This window comes from Arvicola amphibius, chromosome X (genome assembly GCF_903992535.2).
Source record: "Arvicola amphibius chromosome X, mArvAmp1.2, whole genome shotgun sequence".
Taxonomy (NCBI): Eukaryota; Metazoa; Chordata; class Mammalia; order Rodentia; family Cricetidae; genus Arvicola; species Arvicola amphibius.
Window position 1 is genome coordinate 15,648,662 of NC_052065.1, and position 20,556 is coordinate 15,669,217.

Here is a 20,556-nt window from a genome sequence, read left to right on the forward strand (position 1 = left end):
CTTTCCAACTGGCTCGTTGTTCATCACTTAAGTCTCTGTGGGTTTTTTCTTCTCCCTATAAAGCTCTTTACCCAGATGAAAGGACCCCTTCTGACCATCTTCAGGGACTAGCTATAAGGCCACTGCCTGAATCCAGAGAGGTTTCTCCTGATAATTTCCACAAAAAGACTACCTATATGTATCACACTCAATCAAACTCCCTCAAAGAAGAATTTTCACTTTAGAAAATACTAACATATTCACTATTGTCTTTGTCATCACTATACTACTTGTCCATAGGGACAGGTAGGACCACTTGGTCTCAACTTCGTAAACACAAGAGATGGCTTATTGTTTGTCATGGGAGGCCATCTTGGGCTTGGTAGGATGCTGAGCAATGTTACTGGCTTCCAACCCACTACATGAACTTAGGCCACACTACCCCCACCCACCACCATGTTGTGACAGCCAAAAATGTCTTCAGTCATTGCCAAATGTCCCCTGGAAGGCAAAAATTATCCCTGGCTGAGAACCACCACTTTAAATGGAATTTGTGAACCTAAGGGTGAAGATATTTTACAGCTTTAGGCACATATTGCTAGGAAAATACCTAAGCATACAGTGAGGTTAACTCTTCATTGCTTTCCACTGCTTCTCTCTAACCCTGCCGAACCTAAATTCCCCTTCTCCTACCAAGCACATTAAGTACCACATGAACAAGGATTTTCTAAGACATGCATATGGACAAGGCGCCTCTACCTCCTCTCTCTACACTCTTTGACAGTTTCCTTCAAAGATTCAACAGCAAAGACTTCATTGGAATATTTTATTTCACCCCAAAAGTAAGGTCTACTATGTGTACAACTAAGCATCTACCTAAACTACTGATGTGATGCAAGCAGATATGACCGAAGATCTTAACCTTGCAGCAAATTCTATTCTTAAAAAATGGCTAGGGTGATAGCTCAGTTGGTAAAGGCTTACTCTGCAAACAAGAAAACCTGATATCAATCCCTAGAATCCACATAAAAAAGGAATATATAGTGACTTATACATGTAATCAGACATATTTCTGGAGCTTACAAGTCAGTCAGCCTAATCCATTTGATGAACATTAGACCAGTGAAAGTCTCTATCACACACACACACACACACACACACACACACACACACACACACACACGATATATATGTAGATATATAAGACATAAAATATGTAGATAGATATGTAAGATATAAAATATGTAGATAGATATAAATAATGGTTGGCAGAACCTGAGAAAGGGCTCCCCCAAGATTGTTCCTTGACTTTCCACATACATATGTGCACCTACACATCCATGAGAACACCACACACATAAACAAAAAACAATAAAAAGCAATAAAATGTAGAACTTGTTATACAGTAGACACTGACCTAAGTGTATAATCCATCTTGCTGAATCTTCAAAAGCACCTAGCAAACAAATATCTCCACTAAATTTTAGAGAAGAGGAAACAGTATCAGAAAGTTCACAGCAAATAGCAGAGCCAGAAGTACATCTAGGCTGCCCCTTATTTGCAATCAATCAGTCCACACAGTTAGTGATACAATGTAAGGTTAGTTAGTGTCCACCTTGCTTCTGGTCACCTGTTCAAATCCTAATTAAAATACAAAAAGTGTGTAATACAATTTTCAGAGGTTCATTCAAAATCAGAATGCTGATATTTAAAGACCTAAACATTGGTTCTCTTTTATCCCAATCCTGTCATATAACCAGATAATACTTCAACTTTCCTAAAACAATCAGAAATATGAGTGAGTCATCCTACAAGACCAATGACTCTGAGTGAAAAAGTTAGCTGCCTCTGTCATTATTACCAGACTGTTGCATAGCATTGTTCTCCTCTTACAGTTGGCAAAGCTCCTAAGCAATAGTAACATGCGACTTCTTGGCACTTTGCCCTAACAATTGTAAGAACATTTTTGAGAAACCCCCAAATCCTTTTGCATGGTAAGAGGTTGCCAAGTCTAATCTACATAGTCTGATCTCTCCAACTACAAAGTCAAGGTAGCTATCTGAATTTTAAAGATTTTCCCTTAAAAATTGCTTGTACAAACTTTATTAGCTATACCCATCATACAATAAACTCTTCTTATTTCATGTATACAATTCCAGGATTTTAGTAGATTTAGTGAATTGTATGACACATATTTCAATTTTAGGACATTATTCAATAAGATATTTCTTGCCTTTTTGCCAATACCATCTCTTCTCACTTCTAGACCCAGACAACACTAATCCGTTTTCCACCTTTACAAATTTATAGTTTCTGGACATAGTAGTAATCAGATCATACAATCTGGTGTCTTTGTCTCATTGTTTCACTAAGCATCTTGTTTCTGAAGTTTGCTCAATAATTTCCCTTTTCGTGTAAAAACCATCCTGTACTTGGGACTATACACTACTAGTTCAAGCTATATTGGGAAAGCCTGTAGAGTTTTCTGTGACTCGCTGTGGAATGAATCTTTTGTGATATACCTAGGATTATGATGGTTAAATACAGGAGCATATACTCATTCAGCAACAGGGTAGGTAGCAGAGATTCCTAGGGAAATTTTACTATTTCAAACCAAATCTCCATTATTTTAGGAGCTACATTTTGACTTGCAGATGTCTGTTATCTTCCTAAAAGTATATGCAGGCTTCCAGATGCTGACACCTTTATCAGAACACAGAGTTGCCCCCATCACATCTGATTTCCCAAGTTCCATGATTCTAAAAATACACGAAGCCTCAAAGCAAGACTGTTTGGTTCTAAAAAGTCATTGGCATAGAAAAGAAACATTGGTAGAAATGCTGGTGAAATCCAAATGTCTAGAGTTTGCCGATCAGTAATCTGAATCAAGATTAACTTCTCAGTTTCATCAAAGCCACTATGATAATATTAGAAGTTAACAAATTTTACAGCTCTTCAAGAACTCCTCTAAAATATTCCAAAATAGAAGTGTGTTAAAACAAATAAGCTGAAAGGCATTATTTTAACCCTACATTTAAAAACATCATCTTCCTTCTAAGGCAAACATGAAGCAAAAAAGAAAAAGAAAGAAAAGAGGAAGGAAAGAAGGAGGGAGGGAGGGAGGAAGGGAGGGAGGGAGGGAAGGAAAAAAGGAAGGAAGGAAGGAAGGAAGGAAGGAAGGAAGGAAAGAAGGGTACACAAGAGGATTACAGTCACAGTACTTTATTATACATATCATAGGCAACTAAAACAGTTAAAAATAAGGGAAATAAGTGACAGTGTATGTGCTTAGTGACAGTTTATAGTCCCAGTAGGAATGCCTTGAGGACCCTCGGCGGTAGTGGAGCACACCTTTAATTCCAGCACTCGGGAGGCAGAGACCAGCCTGGTATACAGAGCTAGTTCCAGGACAGCCAGAACTACACAAAGAAAACTTGTCTTGAAAATCAAAATATAAAAATTAAAAAAGGAAATGCCATGAAGAAAACTACAAGTGACATTGGGTAGAAAAAATAAATGAATATACCTTTGTGGGCTGGAAAAAAAACAGAAACTCAAGAAAGAAATAGAAGAAGACACCAGGAAGTGGGAATATGTCCCATGCTCTTGGGTAGGCAGAATTAACATTGTAAAAATGGCAGTCTTACCAAAAGCAATCTACAGATTCAATGCAATGCCCAGCAAAATCCTTCACAGACCTCAAAAAACAATACTGAATTTCATATGGAAAAGCAAAAAAAACAGGATAGTCAAAACAATCCTGTACAATAAAAGAACTTTTGGAGGCATCACAATCCCTGACTTCAAACTCTACTACAGAGCTGCAGTACTGAAAACAGCCCGGTATTGGCATAAGAACAGACAGGAGAACAGAATAGAAGACCCAGATATTAATCCACACACCTTCAAACATCTGATTTTTGAAAAAGAAGCAAAAAATATCAAGTGGAACAAAAAACATATTTAACAAATGGTGCTGGCATAACTGGATATCAACATGTAGAAGAATGAAAATAGACCCATATCTATCACCATGCACCAAATTCAAGTCCAAATGGATCAAAGACCTCAACATAAAGCCAGCCACACTGAACCTATAGAAGAGAAAGTGGGAAGTACACTTGAACGCATTGGCACAGGAGACCACTTTCTAACTATAACCCCAGTAGCACAGACACTGAGAGAAACAATTAATAAATGGGACCTCCTGAAACTTGCAAGCTTCTGTAAAGCAAAGGACACGGTCAACAAGACAAAACGGCAACCTACAGAATAGGAAAAGATCTTCACTAACCCCCATATCAGACAGAGGTCTGATCTCCAATATATACAAAGAACTCAAAAAACTGGTCATCAAAATAACACATAATCCAATTTTTTAAAAAATGGAGTACAGACCTAAAAAGAGAACTCTCAACAGAGGAATCTAAAATGGCTGAAAGACACTTAAGGAAATGTTCAACATCCTTAGTCATCAGAGAAATGCAAATCAAAACAACTCTGAGACTCCATCTTACACCTGTAAGAATGGCCAAGATCAAAAACACTGATGACAACTTATGCTGGAGAGGTTGTGGGGAAAAGGAAATACTTCTTTCTGCATTGCTGGTGGGAATGCAAGGTGGTACAGCCCCTTTGGTTATCAGTGTGGCGATTTCTCAGAAAATTAGGAAATAACCTTCCTCAAGGTCCAGTAATACCACTTTTGGGTACATATCCAAAGGATGCTCAATCATACCACAAGGACGTGTGTTCAGCTATGTTCATAGCAGCAGCATTGTTTGTCATAGCCAGAACCTGGAAACAACGTAAATGTTCCTCGACCAAAGAATGGATAAGGAAAATGTGGTACATTTACTCAATGGAGTACTACACAGCAGAAAAAATAAACGTTTTGAATTTTGCAGGAAAATGTATTTTGAGTGAGGTAACCCAGACCCATAAAGACAATTATCACATTTACTCTCTCATAAGTGTTTTTTAAACACAAAGCAAAGAAAACCAGCCCACAATTCACAATTCCAGAGAACTTAGACAACAATGAGGACACTAAGAGAGACTTACATTGATCTAATCTACATGGGAAGTAGAAAAAGAAAAGATCTCCTGAGTAAATTGGGAGCATGGGGACCTTGCAGAGAGGATTGGAAGGGGGAGGGGAGAGGCAGGGAGGGGAGCAGAGAAAAATGTAGAGCTCAATAAAAATCAATAAGAAAAGTAACAGAAAAAAAACTAGAAACTCAAGTTTAACTGACTTAAAAGATAAGAAGACATGTATAATTTTATGTGAGAAAAAGTACTGGGGATAGATAGCCCAGAGGTGTAATTCATCTATCCACACACCTTAGCAAGGGGATATTAGCAAGGGATAGTCTTTCATTTTCCCCAGTCACAACCAGCTCCTTCCTAGCACAATGGCAGCAGTACAGCTGCTTAATCCCCACAGGGCATTATTTAGCTCCATGTCACCTTATGGGGGAGAAGACTTCTCTTCAACCATTCCTGCCCCATACCTCATATCTAAGATCAACTGGAATTCTGTGTCAACCAACTGTAGACTCTTATGCCAAATGTCAGGTTTAGTTCACTGTCGGGCACTATTAATATTTAGTGCTGGATCACTTTTGTTATGAGGACATCTTATGCATTGCAGGCCACCACCCTCCTTGGTCTCTACCTACTACATGTCATCCTCCTGTTGTAGCAGTCAAAATGTCTCCAAATACTGTTAGATGTCCTGTGGAAGATAAGAGCCTCCCCATTTGAGACCTAGCATCTAAAAGCAACTAGAATTTTATCAAGAACTGCAGATGGATTCCACCCTGAGTCAAGATAAGAAGAGGCCATTCTAACAAAATAGAGGCACTGACATCTTTGTAAGGAGGAATTCCTCTTGAGTATGCTAGAATTTATGAGAAAAATTCAATGAAATAAGGAAATGTAAAATGATCATTACAAATCAGTAAAACTTGTTCCCATATACATGATTACATTCAACATTTATGGAGGACATGTATATGCCAGGTACTGTGCAGACAAATCAGAATAAAATATGGATGAGTAAAAAAAAGATAATCTTTAAAAATTGATTTTTTTCTTATATCCTCCAACCCTTAGTTTCCTATTCCTCACTTTTCATTTTGAAAAGGCTCCACAGGAGCATTACAAAGAATTATCCAGGGACAACCACATAAGACATCTATAAGATGATACACATGAAAAACTGATTAGTTGTTGACTGGCTTTGGGGGAGATAAGGAGTAGCTGCTAATGAACATGTGCTTTCTATGAGAAGGGGTGGCAAGAATTAGATAGTGGTGATGGGTGACAGCCTCATAAACATACTAAAGATGCTAAATTGTACCCCTTTAAAGTGAATAAACTTATACTATGTAAATTATATTTCAAAGTTTTATTTTTTAAAATATTTATTTATTATGTATACAACATTCTCTCTGCAGGCCAGAAGAGGGCACCAGACCCCATTACAGATGGTTGTGAGCCACCATGTGGTTGCTGGGAATTGAACTCAGGACCTTTGGAAGAGCAGGCAGTGCTCTTAACCTCTGAGCCATCTCTCCAGCCCCCTATTTCAAAGTTTTAAAACTAAGCAATAGATATACTAATTAAAAGGCAAATTGAGTCAACTCCGCATACTGAGACAAAGAGTTTATTTATTTATTTATTATTTATTTTAGTTTTTAATTTTATTTATATGGATGTATGTATGTATGTTACATCTGGTGGCCAGAAAGACTGTTGGAATCCCTGGAAGTGGAATTACAGGCAGCGTGCCCTGCCTGATGTGAGTGCTGGGCACTGAACTCAGGTTCACTGAAGAGGAGCAAGCTCTTTTAACCACTGAGCCATCTCCCCAGCTCCGAAAAAGAGTTTTGAAAGGCAGAAATATCACAAGTTTACATGGTCATGCTTCAGGTATGAGTTCTCTCACCTGGTAGGAATGAGGCTTGTACTTAGGAGCTGCTCAGGATGTCCTGTCTGTCTCAGCGGTCCACCCACCAACACTGCACAACCAGCCACCTGGGGGTGGTACAGATAGCCTGGCTGTACTCCTTGTTCTTCGCATTAACATTCTTCTCATCTCCTTCCCACTCATTCCCTGAATCCCTTCCATTTAAAGACATAGAGCATTTTCTAGATAAAAAACACTGGGGATACCACAGACCCATAAGCATAAAGCTACAAAGAAACCTTTTGAGATGTATATGCTTGCTCTACACTTCCAGACCTGAACAAAGGCAGAAGCAAGTCTCTCACTACTTTTCTGTGCACTGAAGCTGGGGATTCCATGGCTTGAAGCATCTTAGGCAGCAGATATCACACACAGGTGTACACACATACACACACTCACATTCAACACAGGGAACCATCACAGCCCCAGGTTGCTCCAAATAATGAAGTCTGGATGCATTGTTTTCCTTTGTGCCACTGTATATATGTATATACTATAAATGCCTATCAGTTGAGATTATCCTCAGAATGGAGCAATATACAAACTAATATATATTCTCAAAGTTTCATATGCTGGTTCAAGGTTTCTGAGATGCTTACGGGTAACTTTTGTTCTTTATCGAAATATGAAACTATTCCTCTCTAGTGCAGGCCTACCATCACCTGAGAAAACCTCCAATAGTCTCTATTGCTGTGAGATGTCCAACCTGCCCACCATTCTTACTTGATCAGCTCAGCAAAGGATTTAGTACTTAGGATATAAGGCTCCACACTCAGCCTGGCAGTGGTGGTGCTTGTCTTTAATCCCAGCACTTGGGAGGCAGAGACAGCCGGATCTCTGGAAGTTCAAGGCTAGCCTGGTCTACAGAGTAAGTTCCAGGAAGGCTCCAAAGCTACAAAGAAACCCTGTCTCGAAATACTACAACAACAAAAACAAAAGACTTCACACTCGAGCCACAAGAAAGGTGGATCCTAGAGAAAAACTGCAAGGAAATAGTGGAAAATGCATAGCATCTGTTTCATTGGCATGTAACAAATAGGAGGCTGGTACTAAAGGCAGCAAGCTGACCTGGTGCTTTTATTCTCCCTAGGATACAATGCATAGGAGTAAGATAGTTATGTCTATTGATGCAGAGAGAAACTGCTAAAAACCAAGGTGCTTCAGCCAACTCAAGTCTATTTTATCTCACAGGTTCAGCTTATTCTGCTAAAGTCAAGGTATCTACAGGGCTGAAGCTCTTTCTGCAGGTTTCAGGAAAGCATCCTTCTATTTGCCCTTTCCAGTTTCTGAAGGTTGTCTGCATTCCTTGATTCCTGGCCACATGATTTCAACCTCTGCTTCCACTGTCATATCCTCACCTCTGTCTCATCCTCATCTTCCTGCTCCCCCCAGTAAGCCCCCATTGTGATACTGGATCCACCCAGATAAGGCAGGATTATCTCCCTATCACAGAATCCTTACTTTAATTGTATCTTCAAAATCTATCTTGTCATGGAGGGTAACTTATTAATGGGGAATGAGGCATTAATGTATCTGTCTTTAAAGGGTCATGATACCACAGAGGGGAATAAACATCAAACAACAAAGAATGCAAAATAAAATAACCAGAGGGTCCAGAACAGCACAAAGGGCATAAAATTTAGCCTACTCGGGGGAGGGTCAAATACACGGTCCCTCACTGGCTGTAAGAAAGGGGTCTCTGAGTCAACTTCTCATTGACTTCAGTTTCATCATGCATCCATCTATACGTTATGTAGCCATGATTGGCTTCTGATGAAAGCATGCATGCAAATGCTTGGCACATGATAAAAAATATATGATATGTCTGCCATATCCACAGAGCCAGGGACTGGAGTTTGACTCAATGACAGGGTGTTTGTCTGGCACTGACAAGGCCCTGAGCTCTGTCTCCAGCAGTTGGGGAAAAAGGCATGGAATCCCAATGGAGAGAAACTTACTGCATGATGAGGCTTATTGAAAAAGACGAGTGAAGCAAGGACAGCATTTGCCTCACAAAGGCAGGGCCCTTTCTGATATTACTTGCTAGAGTCCCGAACCTTGGGAAAATGCTGAAGAGAGAAAAGCTAAGCAACATACCCTGTTAAATAAATGAACAGAGATAGGATACTTAAAATGGGTGTGGACTGGATGAGTTGCATTCTAGAAAAAGCAATAGGTCAAGGGTCAGGAGATCCCATGGCCTTCTAACTATGGGCAGAAAACACCACTTAGCTGGGCTCTCAAGTGTGAAGAGAGGAATTTGAACAAGATGTTCCTAGCTTTTCTGGTCCCAAAACTGTGGCAATCTCAGTTAGGAATGGTCAGGCCCAAGTCTCCAGCCCTTCACATACAACTTCTGGGCCAGTCATATCAATTCATTCTCTTATTTGTTTGGAACACACTCAGCACTTCCTCATCTCTAAGAAACTTTTCATGGGCCTCCTCTTTATCTTGCTCAGTTCTATAAGCATTTTAATATCTTCCTCCAAGACATTGATGAACAAGGATAAAAACCAGTCCGTGTTCAAGAGAGCTCTTCTAGCAGGGTGAGACTGTTAAATACTTTTCTCCCTCCAGTCATGAAACATGGAATGCTGGGAGAAAGAAGGGCAGAGTCAGAAAGGCGCCATGGATCCACTGGAGACAGATGCTGAGAATTTTACCCGGTAAGCCACTACCATGTGGCAATAAACACATTAATAGAAATAGGTTAAATTAAGATGTAACAATTAGCCAATAAGAAGTTAGAGCTAATGGTCCAAGCAGTGTTTTAATGAATACAATTTCTGTGTGGTTATTTTGGTTCTGGGCAGCTTGGACAAACAAGTGGTCTTCCTTTCACACACAACTGGTTAAGGTACAGACTGCTAGATATGACAGTGCCACAGGGCCATTGTACACCTGAACTAACAGCAGCTGTGACTGCCTGTGGAAGGCCTGCACAAGATCAGGCTAGCTAAAATCTTGGCATGGATAAGAAAGGGCCTCATGAAGTCCCACCCATGATGGAAACTGGTGGCTCTAGAGAAAATATGTTTTCTCCAGGGATAAAAATTCCTGAAAGACTAACACAGGAGATGATGATCCTATACCTATGTAAATACAGGCAGCACTAAGTAGATTCAGTGAGTTTAAAAAGAGAGAGAACAGATAAAATTGTAAGAGAAAAGTGGGAGGAATTAGAAGGAAAGGAACCAGAAGAGCTGGTCAAAACACATTATATACATCTATGAAATTCTCAAGAAAATATATAAGATAAATAGTAGTGTAAGTTAAAAAAGAGAGAGAACTCTCCCTTCGTTTCTTGGAAGTTATTTAAAACCTAAGGAATTGAATTAATCATGGCATGTCCCATGACGTTTATAACTTTTGTTTGCTTTATATGTTTGTTACTTTCTCCCTCCTCACCCCCCAAAAAACCCTTGTCCTGCCTCCACGTACAGTCCCAATATGAGAGAAGTTAATAATCTTCATAAATATTTCCTTGTTTTATTAGATTTAGATGAGACAATTGATTTCTACAGAATTTAACTTTATTTATATTCCATCAGATTTTTTTTTTTTTGCAAAGGCAGACAACATCAGCAGAAGGCCCTGGGCCAGAAGCCAAAAGGCCTATCTCAGGCTTACCAGGTGACCCTGTCATGTCACTTGACCCACAGTTTCCTGAAGTGAACTTAACAGAGACTGTGATACACATTATTTCCACTTCCCAAATCAGAGTGAAAGGAAAGAGAAGGAAACTTGGAGACTTCTAAACATCCGAGAGCTATTTTTGGAAATCAATGACTTTTCCATTTACTTTTCTTGGATAAAAAAAAGAGAAGAGAAGAAAAAGAAAGATATTAGATTGAAAAGTGGTAGTTGACATCTACAATGGATACAAAAGGAAGATTCTTTCCAGGGGCTGACCCCTGATGGCTTTTAAAGACAGAAACTCCCCCATGTTCATACAAACACTATCTATAATCTTAAAGAATGAAAAATGGAAAAATCATTAAGTTGTTTATCGGAAAGCTCAACTTAGACAGTTCACATAACCCAGAAATAGACTCTGTGAGGTAAATATAGTCAAGCTCCTATTAATTAATACTGAATAGTGGTTCCAAGAAGGTAGCAATGTTATCTGGCTCTGTTATAGAAGGCTCCAACTTAGCAAATACCAGAACCAAGATTGTTTTCTCCTTAAGGCAAAAGCTTGGAGTCAAATACTCCCATGTCTTGAGTATATAATAAATTTTGTGTGTCCTTTTCCTGTGCAAAAAGAAGAAGAAGAAGAAGAAGAAGAAGAAGAAGAAGAAGAAGAAGAAGAAGAAGAAGAAGAAGAAGAAGAAGAAGAAGAAGAAGAAGAAGAAGAAGAAGAAGTCTGCTCAAGGGACTTTTAATAAATCACAAAATTCTTACATGTGGCACCAGGTCAAACCCCATCTAGTGAACAAATGGCCCTCAACTCTCATACCATGACATAATTGTAGTAGTCAACCATTATTTACACTTAGCTCTGATCGCAAATATGACTTCACAGTGTTTTATTTTTAATTTGAATAGGGGAATGTGCCAAAGTGTGCATGTGGAGGTCAGAGAACAACTTTGGGGAGTCAGTTCTTTATGAGTCCTAGGGATGTAGCTGAGGTCATCAGGCTTGGCATTAGGCACCTTTAACCACTAAGCTGTCTTGTTGTAGTTCTCAAATGTGATTTTGCCCACTGTTCTTCATTTCCAGTAATGTAAAACTACCACTAGGCTACAAGAAACAGAATGGCCAGTTTCAACAACTGGATCCTTAAACAGTGTAATTCAAGAGAATTATGCAGGAAGTACACATACACAACTGTTAAAGGCACTAAGTTGTTTTTAAAAAAAAAAAACAAAAAATAACCCTTATACTATATTTTCTAAGTATAAGATTTATAATTATTTTCCATAAGAAATAATTTTCTGAGCCGGGTGGTGGTGGCTCACGCCTTTAATCCCAGCTCTTGGGAGGCAGAGGTAGGTAAATCTCTATGAGTTCTAGGCCAGCCTGGTCTATAAGAGCTAGTCCCAGGACAGCTAGGGTTGTTACACAGAGAAACCTTATCTCCAAAAACTAACAAAAAGAAAAAAAAAACAAAAAAGAAAGAAAGAACTTTCTAGTAGCCAGGTGGTGGTGGCGTATCCCTTTGATCCCAGCACTGGGGAGGTAGAGGTGAGGCAGACAAATCTCTGTGAGTTGGAGATCAGCCTGGTCTACAGTACAGAGTGAGTTCCAGGACAGCTAGGGATGTTACACTGAGAAACTTTGTCTCAAAAAATAAATAAATAAAAATAAAAGGAAGGAAGAAAAAAACTGGTTAGCGTAATGTATATGTAGTATATACAGAATATATGTAAATCACACATGGCTTATTTGGTGATCTTCAAGCCATAGAAAGAGCAAAATAATTTCACATTAAGCTGACTATGGAAATCATATAAACAGTACGAATCTATGAAAAAATGAATTCAAATACAAGGTTGGTTCACAACAGAACTAAAAAAATTCTGTTTATAAAATAGAGACACTTTTTTTATGGACACGTGTAGCCACATCTGTAAAGATGTTTCCTTAAATTGCATGCTCTCTATTGCTTTAAAAAAATTAGAGGTCTAATAATTTACCAATATGCTGAACTGAAAATATCTAATGTTATTAAACTTAACATTGAATGGAATTACTTTAACATTCTAGAAGAGATTTTGTTTACATTCTCTGGCCCCCAGTTATTCTGCTTAGAACAGTATACTTGATGCTATTAAGAATTTTGTTACATATGAAATAATGTTGAAAGTCAACAACAGTTTTCACCTACCACATTTATTTATTCCTCTATAATTTTATTTTCTTTAAAAAACTTGCTCTTCCCTTGCTTCTCCTGTCATTTCTGTTTGGAAGCTATATGGTGAAAGCTTCTTAAACACCATTTTCTAGACCTCTGAATGAAACAAGATTCATAACCTGTCAGATGTGTACATGGAGAAAACATGGTGTTCTGATATGCAGTCTTGTTCATATAATAAAAGTTAATTACAACCTTAAAGAATTCCTAGTCACCTATAAAAATTGGCAACCTTGTGTTTTCAAAGAGGAAGAATGACTAGCACACCCTTCAGCAGGCTCCACTGAAATGTTTGTGGCTTGCTGAACATTCCATACATATTTCATGCAAGGTATTATGGGAGCTGAAGTTCAAGCTGTCCCCAGCTGAATTTTCACTCACTATAAAAACAATGTCTCAGAAAAGTACACACATGTTTTTACTTTACAAAAAATGCAAAATATCCACTTTTGTTCATTCAATCAACACTTAGCACTTAGAAAGGGGACTTTTAAAAACCTGTAACCTAAGTAATATCTGAAAGGGGCAAAAAATGTTATTCAGGAGCAAAGCAGATTTGTGGAAAGAGAAATCTACAGAGACAAAGAACCTAGAAGACGATTCCTGTAGGACTTATGTTGCTGACTATACCATTAAAATAAAATGATCACACTTATGTTTTTGTTATAAATCTCTTTTGCAAAATAGCCACAATTGTTATATTATCCCCATAAAGTAGGGCTTAGACTTTGCTAAGCAAAACACCCCTTTTCAAGGCCAAACCTTGCTATGCAGCCCAGACTTGCCTGGAACTCTTGATTTTCCTGCCTCAGCCTCCCAAGAGATTAAAGACTTGTGCTACCAGGCCCTGCTTTAAATACTGATTTAATTGGCTCATTTTCTAGTGATTTAGGACTTTAATAAGAATACGACTCAAAAGAACATCACATTTCAAGCAGTTCCACCAATTTCAGAATCATCCAAGGTTTGATCAAACAGATGTGGCTCTCACATTTGGTTAAAATTATATGTCATCTGATTTTCAAAATAAGCATTTTTGAACCCACAAAACTAAGATTCGATTTATGTAAATTTCTGTGTCCAGAGGTCTGCAAAGGTTAGAGGGAATGTTCCGGAACCACAATTGTTTAGATTTGTTTTGCCCCATCTAACCCCATAGAAATCTTCAAAAAAAGCTAGCAGTTTCCCTCCTCAAAAGTTTATTTTCAAAGACAGTGCCATGCAGGCTGCCTTTCCTGTGTAGGTGGGAGGAAGCAGCCTTTTCAAGTCTTGAAATCACTAGGAAGCCTACAGTATTTCCTTTTTGGCATTCAGGCCAGGGTGGAGAGAACTTGCTCCAGAGAGGACAAGATATCAGATAACCAGTGGAAATACTTGGTTTCAACAGAATTCCCATTTACACACACACACACACACACACACACAACACACACACACACACACACACACACACACACGCAAGCACGCACGCACGCGCGCGCGCGCGTGCACTCACTACATCTCTCCAAAAGTAGCTGACCCAATGGAACGAGGAGAAACTTTATTACATGACATTAATTAAGTGAAATCTGGCAGTGCTTTTAGAAGAATCTGTTTTTTACTTTTTACTTGATCAGATTATTTACATGAACAGGACAACTTTGTGCCCTGTGCATATCTTGAACAAAAAGGAAATTTAAATTCAACTCTTGTTTTTCACTTATTCCAAAAGCATATGGGACTAATCATATCCCATTCTGGCCACAATACACAAGGCTATTTCAAACAGAATTTTAACTCACTTGATTTTAAAGGCAGTACAGCACCAAAAAGTTTAGGAACAGCTTCTCCTGACTCCAGAAGGGTTGGGAATACATTTTTTTAATGCCCGTCTGGCACCAGGCTTTGGATGAAAACCAGACTGAGCCCTCCAGGCAGGGAACTCATTCCCTCATTCTCAAAACTGGCGCACACGTTTGTGTGTTCCAAGGTGACAGCGCATCTCGCATCTGCCAAGAGCTGGGTATCCCTGTTCCGCCAAAGCCGGGGTGGTGGGCCGCCCAAGGCCCAGGGTATGGATGGGCGAGGCCACACCGCAGAAAAAGGAAAAGAGGGCCATCCGTCAGACTCCAGAGAGGAAATTCCAGGGGCCCAGCTCCCAGGCCCTGGACAGCGGGTAATGTGAGGCAATCGATTCAGTGTCCACCCCTCGACAAGGGGCCAGGAGGCGATATGAACTTCGCGTTCTGGAGACTCCAGAGTGGTCACCTCTATCCTGGGCCAGAGTACTGAGAGAAGGGATGTGTGGCTGGAGAAGCTCAAATCCCATCTCAACACCAGGGGCCTCCCGTACTCCATCCTGACTCTGGGCCCAAGGGTTGGAATTGTTACAACCATAGCCAGGACTAAGGGGTACAGACAAGCTCCAGTCTTGGGAATGGAGGCACTCCGACGATCCCCATCTAAGCACCTATCCTGATCTGGGGGCCCAGGAACAGCATCCAGAGCATTCCTGTCTATTCCACGTATCGCCAGCACATCCTCTGAAGTGTCACCCTCGCCCACTTCCACAGCCCCCGTTGGCCCACTTACCGGTCGCGGGGATCAATCCATGACGTCTGGCGCGTGTTATGGTCGATATAGAAGACGCGGCCGTCGTAGTCGCGCGCCTCCTCCCAGCCTGCGGGCAGCGGCAACTCGGAGCTCTCACGGGCCCGCGGCTGCGGCGGTACCGAGGGCACCGAGGGTGCGGGGACCGCGACGGGGGGGCGCTGGCGGTGGCGGCTCCCGTTGGGGCTGAGCAGGAGGCGGTGGCTCTCGCTGGGCCTCCCGCGACTGTCCCCGCCGTCGCCGCCGGCCGCCGCTCAACCAAGGCATGACGGCTCGGGCCCCGCCGCCGCCCGGCCGCCCCGCGCGCGCCGCCTCCTCCGCCAGCACTAAGGCCGGGCGACCGGGGCGCGGGGGCGGCTGCGGGGAGCCGCCCGCCGCACCCGGCGCATCCTCCACTGGGCGCCCGCGCACCGGCACCCGACAGGCTTCGTGAGCCGCTAGCTGCGCTGTCCTCTCCTCTGCGATGGCCCAGGTGGCTGCCACGCGCGAAGTCACAGTCCCAAAACCGGGGCCGCGGCCACCGATAGCAGCGGCTCCTCCACTCCACAGGCCGGTCCGGCCATCTTCGCTCCACAGAGCCCGGTCGGGAGGGCGGGGCGTGGGAACACCCCGCCCTCCCGTCCAGGCTAGCCCCGCCCCTACTTGATGCTCTTCTTTCACTCTCCCTCCCAGGCTCCTCCTCTGCCCCGGGCCTAGGCTTCCCCCTCCCCCGCCCCTTGCTCCGCCTCTCCCTTCTCCCCCTTTCCCTCGCAGCTCCTCCTCCATTTCCCTCTCGAGCTCCACCTCTCCTCTCAGCAACTCTGCCCGCCCTGCGTCCCCTCGGGCGGCTCCTCCTCTGCCTGCCCTCTTCGGTACCACGCGCTCCTCCTTCTTCTCCTCCCTCTTCACACCACCTCCCCCGGCCTCGGGAATCCGCACCCGGGCCTGGACGGGCGCCGCCACGTCAATCCGCCCCCGGGCCACCTCTGAGAGACAGGAGGGCCTGGAGGACCGTGCTGCACCGATCGCAGCCTGCACAGGACTGACTCCTGGAGAGGGCAGTCACCGCACTTCACCCGCCCTCAGACCCTAGACGCCTGGGGTCCTCCCCTCTGCGCACCTGGGGGTGGAGGCTGAGCCTTTGGTCTGTTGACTACTCAAACTCTAGACACAGACACAATGTAGGCAAAGCCGCAGGAGCCGGCGGAGGAACACCCACAGCCTCCTAGGTTGAAGCAGAGGACACAACTGTAAGAGGACATCTAGGGTGGTGGCAAGCTCATGGCTCAGCAAGGAGACATTCAGCAGATCTACCTAGGGTTTATATACTGGATTCCAGAACCCTCTTTTTGCCCTTTACCCAACTCTGTGATCCTACAGTTTGAGGGGAAACCTTAGAAAGCTAGTGCTGGCTAGGAAGTCAGGTCACTTCGAAACCTAACTGGTATTTCATTTCTACTTATATTTCACAGCGGAGAAACGGAGACCTCCAAAGTGAAACCTGGGTCTTTCTCGAAATTCCCCAGCTATAGATCCAGAGCCATAATGCACTAGTCCCATAGAGCATAGAACATGTCCCGTTTTTTAGGCACAGTACTGTAAAAGCGTTTATTACTAAGTCTTAACCATCTGTTGAAATCCATTGCACAGTTGATGTCGCTTGAGGAAAACGTGCTCCCCCTTGTCCACCAATTCACAAAAGTTCACAGTAGTTTTCATTCCTTGGGTGCTGTTGTTTTTTTTTTTTATTACCTTCTGATTTTCTTGTCAAATGGTACTATTTTATAAAAGGAAGAATGTGTCTAAAAAGATTGTGAAGATACAAAGACTGACAAGAAAGGTGTACAAGAAAGATCTGTCTTTCCCGTCTGCCCCTAAAACCATAAAATTTCTTTGCTCCCCAAGTATTTATGCATCTCTACCAGAAAAAGCTGCTGGAAATTTCACTAGTTGCATCATTTAAGTGGTCCCTGAATGCTTATTGGGTGTCCAAGGAAAGGGGAGAAGGGCCATAAAAGCGAATGCAGGCTTCCCACCACACCCACTAGCCCCAACTCGTGGATTCGACCAAGCAAGCAGAGAAAAGATTGTTTATTTCCCTTTGTCACTTTCGTGCACAGTGTAGTCAGTCTCACTGTGGTTACATTTGTACTGAGAGTATACAGAATTCTTTTCCTGCAATTATCCCTAAAAAATGAAACAAAACAACTATCTACATAGCATTTGACGTTGTAACCTAGAAGTGAGGAACATGTAGCTCGTAAACAAATATTACTCAATTTTATGTAAGAGACTTGAAATCCAAGGATTTAAGTTGTGGCGAGGTAATCTCTGCAGATACATGGAGACATCTTTGTGTTGTCTTATGTGTTACAGAATGTCCTTTATGTTGAGTGTCCCAACCCTGACATTTTTACTTCTGGTTGCTACTGCTGCTTTCTTTTCCTCTCTCTTCCTACCCATTCTGCAGGCAGTTTATCATCCAACATACTCGTCTGTTCTGACAAGCTTTATTCCCATCCTCCCAGGCACGTTGTCATTTCAGAGTCCAACAAATCTGAATCCAAATGAATATGGGAGTGAAATCATCCTTGAAAAAAGTAGAAAGGGCAGAGACGGTCAGGTGAAGGAAGAAAGGAACAGATAAAGAGTAATGTGAGGGATTAGGCTGCATCCACTCAGGAATTCAAAAAGGCCAGTACTGATTTGCTTTCCCCATCGTGAGAGACTCTCTGGCTGCCCTACTGACCACACACATGGGCAGATGCTGCACTGGGCGTTGGTGGTAGGACGAGGGAGATGATGCACTGTACAGCCTAGGTAGGGTCTGTGTTCCAGCCTCACACACTTGGGGTTGAAATGAAGAAATAGAAAATTATAATACAATGGTGATTTGTCTACTAACAAAGACTAGGTTTAAGCCTCAACCTGAAGCCTCAGGGGAGCTTTTGTGGGACTGGAAGGGGAGAGATATTAGATGGGGAAAGTGAGGCATGGTCCTTTGGATTACTGAGCTTGAGTTCTTGCCATTTGGCCCATAAACTGCTGTCATCAAATACTTTCTGATTGTTTAGCACATGCTACAAAGCACAAGGCGCACTTCAGAACACCGTATGGAGGCAGGCTCCTCCTGAGCAGAGCTCCTTAAGCCTTTGCTATTTCTGATCCCTCTTCACATGAGAAATTTTCATAGAACCCAGAGTGTAAATATCTAAAATAGGCAAACAAATCAAACATTTACTGCTAATAAGCCAAAACTTTGACAGACATACAATTTTAAAAATTTATGAAAGATGAAGGTGGGTTGCTTTGTTTACTTTACAAAACAGTTAATCCTTGGCTAAATATTTGATTCTGTAGGTTATAGAGCACTGTGAATGTTTTTAGAGTTGGTCATTTCTTTGATTTTATAATTGTGAATGTTAGAAGATTGCAAAGTGTTAGAAGTCTATTATAGTCATTTTAGAAATTGTTGAAACATCTCTCCTAATCCCAAGCCAAAATTTAATCAGTGATTTTTTTTTTATATTTAAAAAATGTTGAGTTGGGGGAGGGCATGCCTTTAATCCCAGCACTCTGGAGGCAGAGGCAGAAGGATCTCTGATTTTGAGTCCAACTTGGTCTACAGATCAAATTCCTGTACAGCTGGGGCTACACAGAGAAACCTTGTCTTGAAAAAAAAAGCAACAATTTTTTTAGAACTTTATAAATGAGTATATTGTATTTATATCATTTTCACATTCTTTCCCCTCTAACTCCTCCCTTCCTCTCCACTCAGTCTCAGATTCCTGACCTCTTCCATCTTAATTATTATTGTTACACACACACACACACACACACACACACACACACACACCTTAGTCCATTTAGTGTTGCTTATATGAAAAGTTATTAGGATTAACTGCTTGAGATTCGATAATCTCTCATGGATCTTGTCTCTGGAAAAAAACTGATCTGTCTCTTAGAAGCCTGTAGCTCTTCATCCTGGTGAAATTTCCCCTAACCCTGTTGGTATGTCAACTGCTGTCATTGTGCAGGCCTTGTTTAGGCAACCATATCATTGAGATTTCACAGGTGCAGCATACCTGTCATATCTAGAAGACATTATCTCACATCAAATGTCCTGATCCTCTGACTTTTTACAATATTTCTGCCTCCTCTCCCATAGTGTTCTCTGAGCTTTAGGGGCAGAGGTTGTCTTGAAAATTTACCAAATGGGGTTGGGCACCCCATGCTCACTTATGATCTGCATTTGACCAGTGTGGATCTCTGTAGTGGTCTCTGCTGCAAAAGAAGCTTCTTTGATGATGAGTGAAAGCACGCTTGTGTGTGAGTATAAAGAACATTGTTTAGAATACAGTTAGAAGCTATATTGATTTAGGAAAATGTAGTCATAGTTTCTCCGATACGGTATATGATCTCTCCAGTCATGGGCAATTGGTTAGGTTCATATTATCAGGCATGCATTCCTGGTATTGAGAGAGCCTTAAGTCTAATTAGACAGCTAGTTGGTTACTCCCAAGACTTAAGTGTCACTATTTCGCTGTTGAGGTTATCTTCTTCAGGCTTATTCTTGTTGTGGTTCAAAGGCTTGCATCTACACCTAGGTAGGACTATGGACTATTTTCTCCCTTGGCAGCTTCCACGGAAGCTTCCAGTGAGAGCTACTCCTCATGGAGACTTTCAGGTCAGATCCAGCTTGATCCTTCCAAGTCCTGTGCTTGAAGTGCGCCTTATCTTCAGTAATAGGGCTTTACCTTCAAGTTCTGGGAGGCAACCAAGGGCAATGGGCACAGTCTATTTTGTTCTGGGGAGACTCTTGGACCCTTTTGACCAACAACTTCATGTAAATTTCCCTTGCCTGGCACACTGGGGTACTTATTAGATGACCAATGGCTCCTAAGGAGAGCATTATCACCCCATGTGGTATAATATCACACTATACATATACAGTAATACATATGGTATATGTGCTTTAAATAATCATATAAAATAATGTTTCCTTATGGCTTTTCAAACATCCTTAGTGTTCTTTATTTTGCCTTTCTCCATCTCTCTCTGTATTACCTTCCTCCCATCTTCCAGTTAAATTCCTCTTCCATTTTTCCCTTTCCCTATTTAAAACACCTTTGTTTTACTATCTCCCTCTTTATGTCTCCTTCTTCAGTTCCCTCATGG

General features: G+C 41.7%; 1 protein-coding gene across 3 annotated transcripts in view; it reads right to left on the minus strand.

Moving 5' to 3' along the window:
• Wwc3 (WWC family member 3) overlaps positions 1–15,594 on the minus strand; it is a 109,033-nt gene extending 93,439 nt beyond the window's left edge. For 2 of the 3 annotated variants that reach the window (XM_038317241.1, XM_038317240.1), the window contains exon 1: positions 15,382–15,594. The gene's annotated coding sequence lies outside the window, so the exon portion shown is untranslated. The remainder of the gene's footprint in view (positions 1–15,381) is intronic. The other variant, XM_038317239.1, reaches the window with a different exon arrangement.
• Between the last annotated feature and the right edge of the window lie 4,962 nt (positions 15,595–20,556).